The 17,876-nt window shown below is 43.7% G+C and overlaps 1 protein-coding gene across 5 annotated transcripts in view; it reads left to right on the top strand.

Moving 5' to 3' along the window:
* jmjd1cb (jumonji domain containing 1Cb) overlaps positions 1 to 17,876 on the top strand; it is a 128,163-nt gene that overhangs the window by 65,571 nt on the left and 44,716 nt on the right. Inside the window, exon 1 of one of the 5 annotated variants that reach the window (XM_053511940.1) lies at positions 4,882 to 4,956. The exons of 2 other annotated variants lie outside the window; for them this stretch is intronic. The gene's annotated coding sequence lies outside the window, so the exon portion shown is untranslated. Of the gene's footprint in view, positions 1 to 4,881; positions 4,957 to 15,164; positions 15,673 to 16,237; positions 16,361 to 17,876 lie in introns of those variants that run through there. 2 more of the 5 variants (XM_053511939.1, XM_053511941.1) reach the window with 2 other exon arrangements.

Below are 17,876 nucleotides of genomic sequence, written 5' to 3'. Positions count from 1 at the left end.
ATAATCGCCGCGCCAATAATGTCATGAAGTGAACTAGAAAGAAGGAGCAGGGTGCAGAGCTTGCATTAAACCTAATGGACGCTTGGCTTTCCTCTTGTTTTACAGATTTCGTTTTGGCCGCATGCCTAGAGTTTCAGAAAGATGTTATTTGGCAAGCGGTACTGTCCTAATTTTAAAGCGTTCACGCTGTCTTGGAAAAGGAAAGGAAAGGAAAAAAGCGTATTCTAACTGAATTAGAAAAGAAAACGCTGCTTCGCAATTATTTTTAGCTGCGTTTCCGCGAGCGGTGCGCATACATCTCTGTCTACGAGGCGGCGTCCTGGTGCTAAATGAGGTCTTTCTTTCAGTCTTGTGAACGTCCTGGTGCAGTCTGTTAGATTAATGTGTTATTGATATTGAGTTTGAGATCTGATCATATTTAAAATGAACTACAGGTTTGTGGATACCTGACTGTCATAGCATGTGTTTTTTCTTTTAAACATCACATACCTACAGAATATTCTTCCTTTGATGTTATAATACTAAAAATTAATAATAATAACCTCCATTTCACTGGAAAGGCTTTTGGATCATGGCTGTAGGGATTTGTGCTTATAGTGAGGTCGGGTTGTGGAGGCCTGGGGATGGCATACACAGTAGGGTACAAGGAAAGACATGGTCATGGATTCGCGCCTATTCATAAGGGTCAGTCATTGATGTTGGACGAGAAGATCTGGTTTGCAATCTCCATTCCAGTTCGTCTCAAAGGTGCTCGATGGGGTTGACGTCAGGGCTCCGCGTGTTCACGCCAGTCAAGTTCATTTCACACCGAACTCATCAAACCATGTTTTTATAGTCAGTGCTTTGTGCACTGGAGCGCAGTCATGCTCCCCAAACTGTTGCCACAAAGTCTTGGTATCCTGAAGCATTAAGATCATCCTTCACTTTTGTCTATATAGTGTACTATATGAAACTGTACTTTCTCCGATCCTGTAGTATTGCTTGACTGGTCCTTCCGTCTCTCAGGGTCCTAATAAAGACATGCACGGAGATTCTTTTCTCTTCTGGCATCTAGATGGTAGAACAAACGAACTTCATGTAGAATCGCTGGAAGATTCCAGTGGACGATGTCTTTGTCAAAGTGCTTGGACTACAGAATGATGGCGGTGATAGTCAGTAACCTTTTGAACCAGCGTAAGGATATAGACTTTAAAGCACTTCTGTAAGTCACTCTGGATAGGGGGTCTGCCAAGAGCCATAAACATAAATGTGCTGTAAATATATACAGTGTGTGCTATAGGAGATCCTCCTTCTTCCAGTGGCCATTAATCTGTGCAATGATTCCCTCTGAAGTGAATAGTCTGGGACTTAAACTCTTGGCAATCAGGTCTTTTTTAACTATATGGTGCTACAGTATTTAAATCTGTTTATTGCTGTTACTATTTATCATTGGTTCGATTCCCGCCACGGGGTCAGTGTGCATGGGGATCTGGGATTAATGAAATCGTAAATCATTCAACTTCTTGAAAGATTAAAAAAGTTTGGGAAGGAAGACGTCCTGTAAAGGTGTGATGTATCTGGTGTTCACATACTTTTGACTATTTAGTCAACCAATATAAGGAGGTCATAACCACTGCTGCTTTCGCTATCTGAAGTGTGTGAACATTAAATAGGGAAGGAAACTGTCGTGTAAATAAAGGTCACGCTCGGATACTTTGAGGATGTCGGTGTTCAGTATCACTCAGAACTCAGAGTCGTTATTCATTCAAACATTAAAAAAAAAAAAAAAACTTTCAAAGAACAAAAGTTCAACATGAGCTCACTTGTGTAACTAGCAGTTAGTCTTGGCAGCACATGTCCGCTGGTGGTATTTGAGGCTTCAGCAGCGATGTTTTAATCTCTTCAGTATGATGTTTAGACGAGGCCCATGCTGGTTAAAAAATCTCCAAAAAGGATCCTGGCATCGCGCATCTTTCTATCGTTTTCTTCATTGTGTTTAGATGACCGTATATTTATAGAAAGAGATGTTTATTTTCTAATTTTTTTCCCTCCCTTTGCCCAAAATGTTTATTTCCATATTCATTCTGAGGCGACGGGCTGAAAATACCTTGTTCTCAGAATACCCTCGCTGCGGTATCTTTACATTATTCATAGCTTCACTTTTCATTTTTTCCGACTGACCTCATTTTCGGTCGCCCGAGCTCGAGCGCTCGGGATGATGAGTTTGACAGGGCCTGCAGCACAGAGCCGCACGAAAAAGAAAAGCGAAAAAAGAAAAGCGTAGAGGAGGAAAAAAAAAACTGGATCTCGGCTCGAACGCCTGCCCGCTACGTCCCTCCTCCGTCCTCGTATCGCGTGTTAAAATGCGCGACGAGGGGACAGGCGTCTTCTTCTGAGAGATGAGGAATTGTATTAGGTCATTTAGAGACGTTTCTGAGAAATAAAGCGCTGCTAGTCTGAGAGTCAGAGAACTTGGATTCCATTCAGAGGGGAAAGGAAGGACAGCGAGACAGCCCTCCCTCAGGATGTCCTCCTAACAGCAGGCTCTGGAAACTCTGTCCTTTGAAGTGGCTGTTGTTCCACAGAAAAAAAAAGCGTGGTTCAGGAATAAGGAAACCCGAATCTGACTCTGTGTCGGTAGAGTATATTCCGCAAAGGAGATGAGCGTGAACCTGAACACGAACACATGGCCTCATTCTTTATCAATGATCCATTTATTCTCTGAGAAATACACCAAAACTCCCCACTGTCTGGTGTTGCTGCTTGATGTCATGTTCTCCCCCCTCCTGGTGGAGCGGTGAGCCTTTAGAGTCGGTGTGTGTATTTCCTGAAGCTTTAATCTGGATTTGATTAATCCTCCCTGGAATTCTGCACCACAATCACTTTCCATACCCATTGATAAAACGAGCCGTTAATTGTTTTGCATATTTAGAAGGATGTCCTCCCAGGGCTTTCCTGACAGAAGATGATGTAATTATTAATTGCGCTTTCTCAAGAGACGTTGCTCGTAGCTTTATAGGTGGATTTCCCTCTGGGGATTTTAGATATGATCGGCGTGATACTTCAGTTTACAGCGCTTCCGCGTTCATGACTAGAAACTCACCGTTTGGGGACGAAACGTTTAATTCATCGTCCCTACGCTTGGATCGTGTAGTCTCAGTGGTGATGCAGTTTGGCTAGCAATGCATTTTCGAGCAGAATAACCTCTTCCTATTCCTAAAACCTTTTTGATTTGTTTTATACAGTCATGTCCGAGCAGGAACTTTTGGCTGTCCAAACGTTAATTCAGCAACAGTATGGACGTAGGGACAACGTTGGTATTGGTTTGTTTTTGAGCGTGAGAATGAGTTTTGGATGACATGATGTCGGAAGAAGATTGATCACATGAAAATGGGATCATGTTGACTAATTGTCCCTGACACAATAACTTTAAAGCATTATAATACCAAACTGTACCAGCATGGTCTGAGCGTGACTGAAACTCTGGACGTTGCATGTTCACCGCTGGAACTCTAGGGAGGTGATCATGAATAACTATACATATAATACAACTGTAAAGTTGGCACGTCTGTACATTGACGAGATTTGTCAAAATATCATTTGGTGGGATGTAATTTGAGTAAAAGAACACATCAAGATGGTTTTAGGAACTTTTGTCTATTTCCTGTTTCGCTGTGCCGCATCACGTTAAAACTACCGAACAGATCTTCAAGGGGTTTTCACAGGTGTGTTTGTATGCTACTTTGGAAATCTATATGGAAAACACCCTTATATCATTAAAAAAAATCTAAAATCTTTACATTTTTAAAATTCTATGTCTAAGTCATGAGCACATCTAGTATAGGGAACACTACAAGGACAAAACATTGTATTCAAATACATATTCTTCAATATGCAATAACAGCTTTCACTCTTCTTGATGGTCTACAAGATTGAGTGTTTCTGTGGGACTTTGTGCTCATTTATTCTGAGTATTTATGAGGTCTGGCACTGATGTTGGATGAGTAGGTCTGGCTCGCAATATCCGTTCCAGTTTGTCCCACAGGTGCCCGATGGGGTTGAGGTCAGGGCTCGGTGTTAGGGCTGGTCAAGTTCATCCACACTGATCTTATCAAACAATGTCACAGTCATGTTGGAATAGAAAAGCTCCTTTTCCAATCTCTTGCCACAAACTTGGCGTTGTCCAAGATGTCTTGCTATACTGAAGCATTAAGATGGCCCTTCACTGGGGATAAGGGGCCTGATTTAATTGAAGCAGCTGAATTGAATAATCGACAGGTTTGGTCCATTATAATGTGCCCCCATATTACAGTAGAAAAATTTAATAATATTTCGGAAAAACACTGATAGCATGTTTCTGGGATGCATGACATGAGATGCACACGCTGTGTGTGGGAAGCCGTTGTAGAATTCTAAACCCTTTAGGAAACTTAAGGGACCGTGGACGTTAATTGACATAAATGCTCCAAATAAAGTATAAAATGTCATTGTTTTGAGGTTGTACGTGTAATGTTGCCTCACGTCATTTTATCTTTACCTAAATCATTTCAACTTTTAAAAGACATCATCACTGCATTGTTACAACTATATTATAATACAACGCGCCTTAAACGTTAGGGCTGTTTCCGGGGTGTGATTTCCACAACAACAATTTCTAAATTCTTGTGATTGTTACTTGCACTTGGTGAAGGTCTGTTATTCCGCATTGTTTTGTTTTTTGTTTTTGTTTTGTTTTGTTTTTCCGTTGTACGTTGTACCAGTTAAAGAAAGAGGTTTGTGTTTCCTGTGGGCCACACCCCTGAGCTTTATTATGCGTGATGTGAAACCAAACCAACTGGCAAAAAAGAAACCAAGGTATCAGTTTCACTCTGATTATGACTCGGCAAACGGACCCTTAGGTGCAAGAGTGCGCGCGGAAGGACGCTCGTCTACGTCTCTTCTTGAAATGCTACACGCACCGCGACGCCCCGGCAGCCAGTAAGTTCGCATTTCTGTAATGTTTTTCATCACAGAACGCCCTATAGCTGTTCTTGTACTATATGTGACGTCACGTTGTTTAATCGCTGCAACTTTGAGAACTCGATATCAAGCACAATCGATTGCGCTAGTAAGTGTGAAGTCTGTAATAGTGTTAACGTTATGCTTGGCTAGTTAGTTAGCGGATAGCGTTGTACCTTGTACCGTCTCTATAACGCTTTAATGCAATCAGCAGTTTAAACAAAGTCTGTTTATTCTCTAAGAAGAGTCGCTCACACCCCTGTTGTCCAGAAAAATTCAGTCTCAAATACGGTTAAATCACATGTACCAGATGTGAATCACGTCCTCACATGGACAGACTTGTTTTCCCATCTGACTGGAAAGTGCACACACACACGCGCACACACACACACTGGCAAGACACACTACATTTTCATACAGACTTTGACATGAGTACAAAGGAGCAAGTGTCTACACTGAAGTGATCTCTTAGCACGCTCTAAAGCGACTCCGCTGATGGCTTCACAAGATAGCCGTGCCTCTGGGCTTTGGGGAATCTTTTTTTTTTTTTTTTTGTCTCCGTCTGTGCCATTCATAATCTTGTTACTGCAGCATGTAGCCTGGGTGAGAACCTGCAGCAGTAACGCAGCAGCCATATCATCATAAATATCTCCTGTCACCCCAATATGGCTCACAAAACCTGTTCTCCCTAGCGGTGTGTGTGTGTGTGTGTGTGTGTGTGTGTGTGTGTGTGTGTGTGAGAGAGAGAGAGTTTTCCCCTTATTTAGAATGCAGGCCCGGTAATAGACAGAGCTGTCGGAGGCATGCCTATTGCCACTTATTTGTGCTCACATCTTCACAGCGTCGTCCCAGTGATGTGCGCGTCCGAGAGATCGTTCAGAGCGCTGTTATTCTCCGCGCTCAGAATATCAGCCTAACCGTCAGGCACCGATAGAGACACAGAGCCCCCTTCTGCTGGAATCTGAGCTATTCTTCACTCACATATACACACACACACATTATCGCTCCACCCCACACCGCCATGTTTAGACAGGTCAGTGTCCCTGTAAAGGTTTGCCAATGATTGATCAAGGGTTATCACGTGGATATCTGTTTTCGTCACGCTATTGAAGTCATCATATTTAGTATTTAGAATACTTGGGTATACCAAATATATCGGGGTCATCAGGGTCGTGTACGCAACCGAACTCTTATAAATAGTGACGGTCTATTTTTTTTTTTACCTCGATCGCCTATTTTGGTTCCCGTCCTGAAATAAAAAACCTAAACCCGTCTGGGTTATTTTTGTCAGCACACACCTGCAGTGTTTTATAATAAACCATAAAACCCACCAGGATTAAGTTGCCTAAATATATCTAAGCGTGTGTAGCTCTTAAAATTCTTAAACCTATGTAGGGGTCAGGTATGGAGTATAGAGTGACGTATCCTCTTTTTCAGCACAACCGAGGCAACATGATGAATTTTAGGAGTTTTTAAAGTGATTAGCACCGACGGCTCGCACCTCCAGGGACGGGGGGTCGATTCCCACCTTCCCACCATCGAACAGGGTCTGTGTGCATGGAGTTTGCATGTGTGCTTGATGGGTTTCGGGTCCTCCGGTTTCCTCACACAGTCCAAAGACATGCAGATTAGGCTGGTTGGTGTTCCCAGACAGCCCGTAGTGTGTGAATGCGCGTGAGTGTTGGCCTGAGGTCCTACCACTGTCATAAAAACGGAAATAAATACAGCGATCAGCATTGGCCTCCCGAGTTGGACTCGGAGCTTCCTGGATGGATGGATGGATGGATGGATTCCCATATTTTCCCTTTTATAAAATTTAATTACCGCTTTAATTAGCAACGCTGCCTGTTCGGAGACAAAAATGTTGCAGCCATCCAGCAACAAAATCAAAGAAAAGGGGAAATAAAAAAAATATATAAAAATATATTATTTTTTCATTGAACACAAAAACGACATTCATGGTTATTTTTTAAGGGATTATTAAAATTACAAGGTAATGCTGAGATCGAACATGAAAACTATTTCCAAACAGGATAGAACGAGTAGCGCAGAACTAGCGTGACAACCGGTGGTGTCGTAACACTCCCTGGGCAATACGGGCAGCTGCCAGCAGGCAAGGAAACCATAATAACAAAGTATTCATTAACAAGTCAGTCATCAGCTGCTGGAAAAATAAGAGGAAACCCGTTATGAATGGAGGTGTCTAATGTGTTTTGTCACGTCTCGATGCATAAACTCAGACTATGAGCCATTTGCAGAAATCTCTAATAAATGCACACCATGAAAAAGGTCAGGTTTACTCACTCGCTCACTCATTCATCATCTATACCGCTTTATCCTGTGTTCAGGGTCGCGGGGGCCTGGAGCCTATCCCAGGAGGCTTAGGGCACGAGGCGGGCTACACCCTGGACAGGGTGCCAATCCATTGCAGGGCACACACACACATACACACACTATGTATATGAATGCGGTTCTCGTTGAAGGAGAGTGAGGTTTCATTGGTTAATAATTGGTTTAATTATCAATGTTAAACTGCAGCGTCTAAACGGTATGTTTATATAATAACGCCTTAATAACCCGATGCCAGGGGTCGCAGGTTGTCAGCCTTAACTAATGCTTTAAGACTATAATTTGCGCGTGTGTGTGTGTGTGTGTGTGTGTGTGAGAGAGAGAGCGAGAGGGAGATGTTGTGCTGGAGATGAAGGTCATGGTGCCAGGTGTAGAGAGCCGCAGTGCTGCAGAGAGATACAGAGAGGGAGAGAGGGAACAAAAGCTGTCCTATCTGTCCCTCGCTGCCTAATGGCACAGATTGTCTGACACAATCAGACGAATGTCAGCATGTTCAGATTTCCGACGAACGAAAAGTACCAGTGTTACGTCGCTCACGCCGTCACACCGTCTCTCCAGCAAATTTCCTAGAAAGCAAATGGAACAAAGACACACCAGTGGAGGAGACATTTTGTACTTTAGGTCTGGTCTCTCTCTCTCTCTCTCTCTCTCTCTCTCTCTCTCTCTCTCTCTCTCCTTCTCTCTCTCTTTCTCCATATCCGGATCGAGGCGTAAAACGGAACTGGAAGAAACGAGGGCGAGTGAGGACAAGGAGCAAAGGATAACAAGATTGTGGGACACTGCAACTCTGAGATGAAGAAGGCTTATCCCTCAGTCTCCTGTGCAGTGTTTGTGTGTGTGTGTTTATTTGTGAACTGGGCTACTTACTTGCTGGCATGCCAGTTCAGCATAGCAGGGATTTGTCTTTACATGTGCGTGGTGCTCAAATAGGCGCAAAAAACATCCTGTGTGTGTCTTTCTGTATGGTTCTTCCATTTCATTAGCTGTTACTGTTGTTGTTGTTGTTGTTGTGTAATGCAATGTCTGTGTGTCTGTGTGTGTGTGTTAATCCGGGCGAGTGTGGCAGATGGAGAGTACGGTGTTAGAGCAGGGGTTTCTGGGTCAGGTGAGCGGGGTTTCAGAACACAGTGCTCACTTCCTCCTTATACTTTCCCTTCGCTTCAGCTGAGAAGAAACTGCACTTTAACTTTTTCGGTCCCGGTGTGTTATTGACGAGCTCATGGCACGGTGCTCCGGATCCAGACGTTCCTTATAAAATGATTTTCGATTGTCAGTGAAGTTTTTTTTTTTCTCTTTTTAAACGTTCAGACGCATGGATTTTATATAAAACGTGCAAAGATTTTATATGTGCGAAACCAAAACGGATTTTCCGCACTACATAGTATAAATTTTGCCTTAGATATAAAGTTGTGTGTAATGATGTGTAGTGAGAATATAACACACCTCTATTCAGATCTCAGATAGAACTGTAAATTTAAATCTCAGTGCATCTCTGTCTTGAGTCTTTAGCCATTAAGTCCTGCAGTTTGATGTAAGCACTTTTAAGATCAATATTAAACACATAACTATGACACTTGTTATTATTATTAATGTATATTTAAAGGGAAACCTGTTATGCACAATTCATTTTTAGTCATTTTTAGACGTCAAGTCTAAAAGTCGTTCATATTCCCAGTTTGATTTCCCACCAAATGTGACCTCATATAAGAAAATACCCCCCCGATTTTTTTTTTTGACACATCTTAATCGGAGATGGGTTATACAGTATTATGGATAAACTTATGGACAATCATTAAGGCACTTAAAAAGTCAACTTTGAAAAAAAGAACAAACTTAATTAACTGAAAATATTGCATTTAATTTACTAGTTCGACAAATCGAAGTAGTGAATTTAAAGCGTAATAAAGAAACACACTTGCCTCCTACGTGCATGTGTGAAGCTTTCAAGACCTTGACTGTTTCATGGCATCCTGCGCAAAATTAACTGTTAAGAAAAAAGATAAACCGTAAAAAAAAAATAATAATAATAAAGGAGCTGTTTAAATGAAAGCCGTAGTGCTGGAGCAGACTCGCAGTGATTAATGCGACATATTCACAATACAAAACACTGGACTTGTATTACTCAGTTTTCTCATTTTGTATATCATCTTATTAGTCATTTTTCTTTTTTTGAAAGGGCTTTTATATGACATCATACTGCGTTTGACAGCAGAGAGGGAGAGAAAGAGAGAGAGAAAACATTCTTTTCTTATGTGCAACCTTAACATTTGCATATTCTAAATGGCGCACCCAAAAATCTGACTTGACCTGCGTAACCGATTCTGTAACGTTCCCTGTGCAAATACTGACACGACTTTTGGACTTAAGATGTCAAGGAATACGGCTGTGCTGAACAAACACGAGGAATGGATTAGAAAAATCTGCTGTGGCTTAGTGGTTGGCGTTGTCGCTTTGCACCTCCGGGTTTGAATCCCGCCTCGGGGACTGTGTGCATGGAGGTTGCATGTTCTCCCCGTGCTTGGTGGGGTTCCTCCGCGTACTCCGGTTTCCTCTCACAGTTTAAAGACATGCAGGTTAAACTAATTGGAGTTCCCAATTAGGGAATGGATCGGCACCGTGTCCAGGGTGTACTCTGTCCCATGCCCTAAGCCTCCTGGAACAGGCACCCTGTATAATAAATAAACTACATATAATGCTTTTTTAGGATTTCTTTTTGTATTGTTGACTTGGGCACAATAGGGATCTTTTATGTGAAGTTTGGCTTTCTAAGAAATATTCAGAAAATTAGCTTGAGAGAAAAAGAGATGAGTCGGTTCAGACAGATCAGCTGACCGCGGTGTCCTCCACAATCAAAGGAGCGGGTTTTTACTGCACCGTTCACTCATGTCAATCATCGTACCCTGATCCTCGTTCCCTCGAGTAGGTAACGATTATACCGCAGTATTGTTCAGGAAGTTATATTCATGTTGAAACAACCCCACCTCTCACTTTAGCATGTCAAGGCCTGAGCTGGTAGTGTTTAGTCTGGAGATGAGCTGCACTACGGTCGGCTGGGCAGGAGAACCGCTGCCAGGCTAATCATGCAAAGTCATGCTAATCATGCAAAGGTGCAAAGATGCCGCGCTGTGGAACGGCTACCACGGAGCACAGCAATTTGCCTAGTTGAAATGATCACCAGGCAAAGATAGCCAGGCAGAAGTGTGACGCTTTTATTAGGTAAAACGCCAGCGTGTGTAAAGCAGGTGGTTTGCAATGGAAAGGAAACAAGGTACCAACAAAGCAAGAGTTAGTTTTGAAACTTTTGTTTTTGCATTATTTGAAACTATTAGGTGGATCAGACGCTTGTAATGTTGGGCTTCATTCTCAGGTTATGGTCGCAAACAGACTGCAGTATTTTTGCCTGGTGTACATTCTCTATATCTGACAAAATTACAGGAGAACTCAGTTAGGTTTCAATGTTATAAAGAGCTGTTTACTTCAACATTGGCTGATTTCCATGACGCCTGCGCTGGATCGCTGAAGAGGTAGTGAGAATACGCAATCGTCTTCTGTCCGGTTTTGATGAATTTCCGTCCACTGAGGACTCAGATTCCTGTTCACGACTAACAAGAGTGAAACCAGTAGGAGTCAAAGGTAATGGTGACCCGGCCTCCAAAACTTCCCGGATATTAACCTGATTGAGCACCCATAGGATAAACAAGTCCGATCCACAGAGGCCCCATCGCTCAACCCACAGCATCCAACGGACCCGCTGCTCACGTCCTGGTGCCAAAACCACAGCACACCCCCAGATGGTTTTTTTTATAGAGTCATGCCGTAGTGACACAAGGGCAACCCACACAATACTGGTGTAATGACTGACTTTTCCATGATGCTTGTCCTGGATAGCTGAAAAGGTAGTGAAAATACACTTCTTTGACGAGTTTGTGTCCACTGTAGCCTCAGATTCCTGTACGGTATTTAAAATAACTGTTGTATGTTGGGCCTGCCACGCGTTGATGCATGGGTGGTGACACAAGGGCAACCAACACAATACTGGGCGTAATGATTTGCATCATAATGCTCTGACTGTTTGGTGTGGGCTGATGATTCAGCACTTTTCTGCATCTTCAGATTCTGCAGATGGTTTTCAATACCTTGTGGACCAAGAGGTAACATGTACATAGTACGACTCATATACACGGACATGTGAGACGTAAATGGACCCCCATAGATTTATAATGTATACAACAAAATTGTGTTGCAATTATTATGACTACTCTTTGTTGCCTTGTTTTCAGATTCGAACAGACCCATCTTTAAGCACGTCTAGCGGTGAAAATTCTGATTGTTTTTGTGTTATTTTTGAAAGAGACCAGACTGTTGGTGACTCAAAGGGAGGACTGTTCCAAAGACAAATAGCTAGGAATCTTGAAATATTTCCCAATACTCATATTCTAAAAAGGAGAAAAAAAAACGGGTGAAACATCAGCCGAGTCATGACCTGGTTGAACTTGGCCTTCTCAAAGACATGCTTGTGTTGTTGAGGACAACCGTAATTTGGAAATTCCAATCAGTCCACTATGTATGTCTTACAGTAGGTAGAGTTGGGTATAAGGCGTAACTGGAATCGAATTACTTTTCCTGATAACGCAGTAATGTAACGCATTTCATTTTATATGCATTGAATTTGATTCGAAATTTATTCAATGCATTTAAAAAGCACTTTTTTTTGCGACAGTATCAGTTAACGAGCATCAATCAGTCGTCAGAGCTTTGTAGTTTTACATTTGATGATGTAACGTTGGATAGGCGGCACCACAGACAAGGTGTTATGGAAAAAGAGGTCATTATATCCCTTCCCGCACCGGCAGAATGTTTTCAAAGTAAACCGCTGGTCTTAGGACAGTGGGAGGAAACCGGAGTACCCGGAGGAAACCCATCAAGCACAAGGAGACACACACACACAGGACCCTGAATGTGTTCGAGCTCCTAGCATGATAATCACTCCAATATCACTCCTCTCATGCGCTGTAGTCCGTGTACCCAGTAATAATGTACTTCTCTTTTTATTATTATGCTCGAAAATGTGGTCTTTGGTAGCACTTGGGGTTAACGTCAGATGATCGGGCACACCGGGGGAGGTTGTAGTGGTTTCGTCACACTCGCGGCGTGTTTAGAATAAGTCACGTATTTTGCAATCTTCCTCCAAACCAGGCAGCAGCATCACTGGAAACGCTTTCGCACGGAAACTCTGCTATTGTTTAACGCGCACATGACAGTTATTTTAGTAACACAGTTAGAACTTCCTCATTTACTGTCGCCGCTGCTGCTGCAGGAAAGGGGAAATTTCGAGCAGGTTACGCTTTTACACCATGGATTTATTTGGTATTTGACTGGAGGAGGTTAGTGTTTTTGTGTGTGTGTGTGTGTGTGTGTGTGTGTGTGTGTGTGTGTGTGTGTGTGTGTGTGGAGAGGGCTTGAACAGACACCATGCACCATATCGCAGTTTGCTTCTGTGCTTTTTTTTATTCATCATCCTTGTGTGTGTGTGTGTGTGTGTGTGTGTGTGTGTATGTGTGTGTGTGTGTGTGTGTGCTGGAGTTGACCTTGCCGTGGGAGTTTCTTTAGTAACTTTAACATCCAGTATATTAAGTCACACATGGATGTTTGACTTCTTTTTCTACAATAAGTATGTTCAATAAGATGATGCCACAAAAATCTAGATATCAGACAGTAGAGCTAAGGGATAGAATGATATACAAGGGGGTGTTCAAGTCAAACGGGGACGTTTGATTGCGCAGAATTACAGAACGCAGTCATGGGAGTAAAGACTTCCTTTATTTCTCTGTCAGTGTAGAACGTTTTTACAGTACACCCTAGCCATGATTTGGAATTTTCTGCTTCATGACTGAAACTCTGGCCTCCCAGGAACTCCTTAAATGGCCCAAACATGTGGAATTGGCTGAGAGTAATGAGGTCGGGACTGTATGAGGGATGTGGCAATAACTCCCAGCCGAGTTCCTGTAATGCGCAAGCGGTGTTCCTGAATGATTGTGTGTACAGTTCCCCCAGACCGACACGCACCGAACACCCATCTGAATGTCTAAGAGTGATAATAAAGTAAGTTTGCTTGAATAGGTGGCCTTTAAACTGTAATGTAGCAGTTTATATCTTATTTATTTATATTCACAAACCATACTAGCTAAAAAAAAAAAAAAAAAAGGAAATAAAAGAAAAGGGAAAAAAATAATACACATCACGTACATCACAGTATAGTATGATATAAGCACTCTGCAGTCGTCATGCCCTCCATGGAAAAGTGGCTTTTAGAGATCTTCTAAGATGTTAAGACGGAGTGTATCAGGGTTAATCCCGCATGTTTCGGATCTGAAGCTTTGTTTCTCCGGCTCTTCTAATGAGCGAATGAGCATAAAGAAAAAGAAGGGAAAAAAAATCCAGCGTGCGGTGGAGATTGGGGGCTCCTTCACATATCTGAGAGTGAAAACAGGCTTTGATCATGGCACCATGCTTTCTTCTGCATGACAGCCTGGATGCCAAGAACCGAGCGAGAGAGAGAGAGAGAGAGAGAGAGAGAAGGTTTCTTATCCACTCTAATTTCCTGTCTCTACCTGCTCCGAGTCTGTGCCCGAGGCTTCAGCTGGTGTTTCATCTCAATTCATTCAGGCTGCAAAAACGAATCGGCTTTTAACCTACAATTAATTCTCCCTAATCGGCTGTAAATGCGGCTACTCCAGATTCTCGGCTTAAGTTAGACTGATGTATCTCGCATCAATGTGATGTGTCCTCACTATTTATTTCGAATTTATTCCTGTTTGCTTTTGAAACCAAACCGCCACTAGTCACTAAAAAGAATCTTATTTTTAGTTCATATTCGAATTAACACATATGCAGGAAGAAAGTGCATAATCGTAGGTAAGAACGGAAGTGGACAACCTCATCATCATCATCATGATCATCAGTGCCACCTGCCTCCGAAATCTCATCCTTTGACTTTCACGGCCATAGCTGAAAAGGTAGGAAGGTACCCGAGCGTCTAAACAGACATAGCGTGGAGTTTGACTTCGTTATTCTCAATACGTGGGCAGCTAGGTGCATACTGCCACCTGCTGTATCGGAGGGTGAAAACGCGCAAATGTACCCAAGTACGGAGAAAAATAATAATGGTGTGAACGCCGGCCCCGCAGACGAGTCGGGAGGTGGAACAATCATCCCTGTGCACGGTACGGATCAATGGTGTCTAGTGTGAAATGGCACTAAATCACATCAGTGTCTAGAATCACAAACCTCGCGCCTAGACCTCGGACATCGGCGTTTCCAGTTCCTTTCATGTGCTTTTTCATTTACTGGGTGCTTATGTGTATGTAAGTGTGTGTGTGTGTGTGTACGCACCAAAGCTTTACTAAGCGTAGTGAGTCATGCTGGAAGTGGCTCAGCCACCTGTGATGTGGGAAGATTAGTTTCACTGAACACAGCACCACCCTTTTCCTGGTTCAAACACATGCCAGCATGCTGCCCCCTGTCTCTCTCTCTCTCTCTCTCTCTCTCTCTCTCTCCTCCTCCCATGTTCATTCTCTCAGACTCAGACGCACTCGCAATCCTACTCGCAATCAAAGCTCTTGAAAAGTTCGGCATGTGGCTGGACTGCCCGAGTACCGACCGAAGAAGAGAGTGAACTGGAAACGGGGGAGGGGAGGGGGAAAAAGCGAAGGGAAAAAAAGAAAGAAAGAGGGTGTGTGTTCTATCGCGGTCTTGTTTTCTTCCCCCCTCCGTGTGTCCTGTTGGTCTGAAGAGTTTCCTGTTGCTGTGTGTGTGTGTGTGTGTGTGTGGACTCTGGAGGTTGACCCAGATCCAGCTTTCACTTGGACTCACTTGGTGATGCTAATGACAGAGCTGGACTAATCATCTGGCCTGCGCAGGAGCTGGGACACACAGAGAGAGGGAGGGTGTGTGTGTGTGTGTGAGAGAACAGCGAGACAGGGAGGGAGGGAGTGACTCGTTTTGCTTCTTCTTAGTCGTCCTCCCTCTAGCCTGTTTCTGTGAGCTCTGCGGCACTCGTCTTCTCTCTCGCTCCCTAGTCAGAGACTTAAAATGTCTGCCGTGTGCCCAGCGACCGACTGAGCGCCGCCTGCCCGCCCGCCTGCCGTCCGTCCGTCCATCCGTCCTTCTTCTCCGGCTGCCTCGATTGTTTCCCCTCCATTGTTTTTTCTTTTCTTTTTTTTCTTCGTTCCTCCACACTTCCACACGACCGGAGACATCGGCTGAATCCAGCGCATGGCCCAGATACAGTATGTGAGGGATCAGAATTAGGAGGCTTGGTTTAAAGGCCGGCTCGACAGCACAGAGGTAAAAAACAAACGGCTTTTCCTCATTTGCTCTCTCAGATTTGTAGGGTTAGCGTTTCCCGGGCGAACACAGCGGTGCGTTTCTCGGCACCGTTGTGTTCGCCTTGGTGAAAGTGCTGTGTTTTGGAAACGGTTTGGAAGCCAGGCTTGTGTCACCGGATGTTTAACAGCCACACGATCGAGCTGCGCGTCGTTCCTGTATCGCCGACGCTCTCTCTCTCTCTCTCTCTCTCTCTTTCGCTTTTTTTGTAATAAACCCCACAGGGGCCCTTGTGCCCTTATTCCTGAGCTGGCTTCCTGTTGTGGGTCTCTGCCAGGCTGCAGGCACAGAGACATGTTGTGTGCTCCTGAGTATGTGTACGGGCAAGTTACTGGGGACTTTTCCTGCCTAGCACTTACTGAATCACTGCAGTGGATAAATGAGGGGTGTGTGTATCAGCCTGACAAGCCTCCCACACACACACACACACACACACACACACACACACATATATATATATACTCATAGTGTGGCCAGTGCAGCTGTGTGGAAAGCCCCTGATCACTGAGCGAGTGTGTGAGTGTGTGTGGAAGGCATGTCAGGCTGATACACTCGACCAGTGGGTCTCATTTATAAACGAAGCGATCCATCTCGTCACGTCGCTCTGATTTCTCTCTTTTCTCATTTTCTCCCATGCACCAACAGGAAGGTAAGGTCTAGACATAAGACAAGCATGTAATCTGGCTGATTCATAAGGACCAGTCTTGCTGAAGAGTGTGTGTGTGTGTGTGTGTGTGGAGCAAAGAGAGGTGGGGCTGCACTCTGACCCATTTAGCAAACAGTTTCTCGGAGCAGCTCAGTGCAGAGTGTGGCTGTTTGTAATTATGCCTCCACAGACAGGGAGAGAGAGAGATAGTATGTGTGTGTGTGTGTGTGTGCGCGCGCACACGCTCTTTGGACTCAGATTTGCTCCAGTGCGCCACTGATCTTTCAAAGCCGTTCTTCTTTTCATGTTGACTCTGCCGCCGAGGTCACTGTAGTTCGCGCCGGTTGGAGAGATTAAAGTGCGTTTGTGCTCTGCGGGGAGGAGGTGCTCGTTGTGGCTTTGTGTGTACGAGTGTGTGTGTGTGTGTGTGTGGGTGGGTGGGTAGGTATACTGTAGGTTGATGCACCGACGCTAGATGAAAAAAAAGAAGGGAAAAAAAAGTTCAGACAGCTCTGTTTGTTTTTTTTCTTTCAAGTAACCGAACGTACGAGCGTCTGCCCAGCCCTGATCAATCCCGCCTTTTCATTTATTATTTTCAATGCTATCATTCAATCCCAGTCATTTCAGTAATACAATACCGTATTGTACTGTAGCGCTGCGATAATCCAGCCGAACCGACACAACTTGCCCACCCGTATGTACAGTACCACGTTGTACTCCATATAGATATCGTGCGAATTAAAACCTGTAACCACACACCAGTAATCCGCAGTCTGATCTAGGAAATAAAAGCACCAGGATTGACCACGTCCACGCTGCCACGTCCGAATTTCAAAAAAAAAAAGAAAGCGTGACTCCGTTTCAAACACCTGTCATGCAGCATGCATGTAATATCTTAATACACAAACAACCTAAACATAATATTAAAGCAAACGAGCGTTATCAGAGCCACCCTTTGTTCCCTGGTTAAATATTAAATAGCGCTTTATTAGCTGTGTAATGGTCGTTGATAAAGGCTTTACAGTGTAAGGAGTGTTTTCTGTTTGTTTGTATAGTGACGGTCATGAGTGTTGGGTGAGAAACAAGGATAAACAAATCAAATTAAAAGAAATATATAATGAGGTCTTTCGTCTGCTCGTGTTGAGGGCTCGACCCACAGCGGACCAACTGATCCGAACAACGACTCGGCACAGGTTTTTAACGCCGGATGTCCTTCCGGACGCAACCCTCCCTTTTTATCCGGGTTTGGGACTGGCACCATCAAAAAAATAAATAAATAAATAAAAAAGGCTGGGGTTTAGTGCATTGGCTGGGAATCGAACCCAGGCCTTTCTCATGGTGGACGAGAACCCTAGCATTAAGCCGCCAATGCCCATAAAAGGAATATAAAATGAAGATTTATGATAAAATATGTAACGCCGTGATTATCTTTTCCGCTCAGTGGGTTATGTCACGTTTAAGCTTTACTCTGTCTGTGGCATTTTAATCGGCATTAGAATTTGGACGTGCGGTTTGGCTA

Source organism: Clarias gariepinus, chromosome 14 (genome assembly GCF_024256425.1).
Source record: "Clarias gariepinus isolate MV-2021 ecotype Netherlands chromosome 14, CGAR_prim_01v2, whole genome shotgun sequence".
Classification (NCBI taxonomy): domain Eukaryota; kingdom Metazoa; phylum Chordata; class Actinopteri; order Siluriformes; family Clariidae; genus Clarias; species Clarias gariepinus.
The sequence above is the reverse complement of the archived record's forward strand: the minus strand, read 5'-3'. Positions and strand labels throughout refer to the sequence as shown.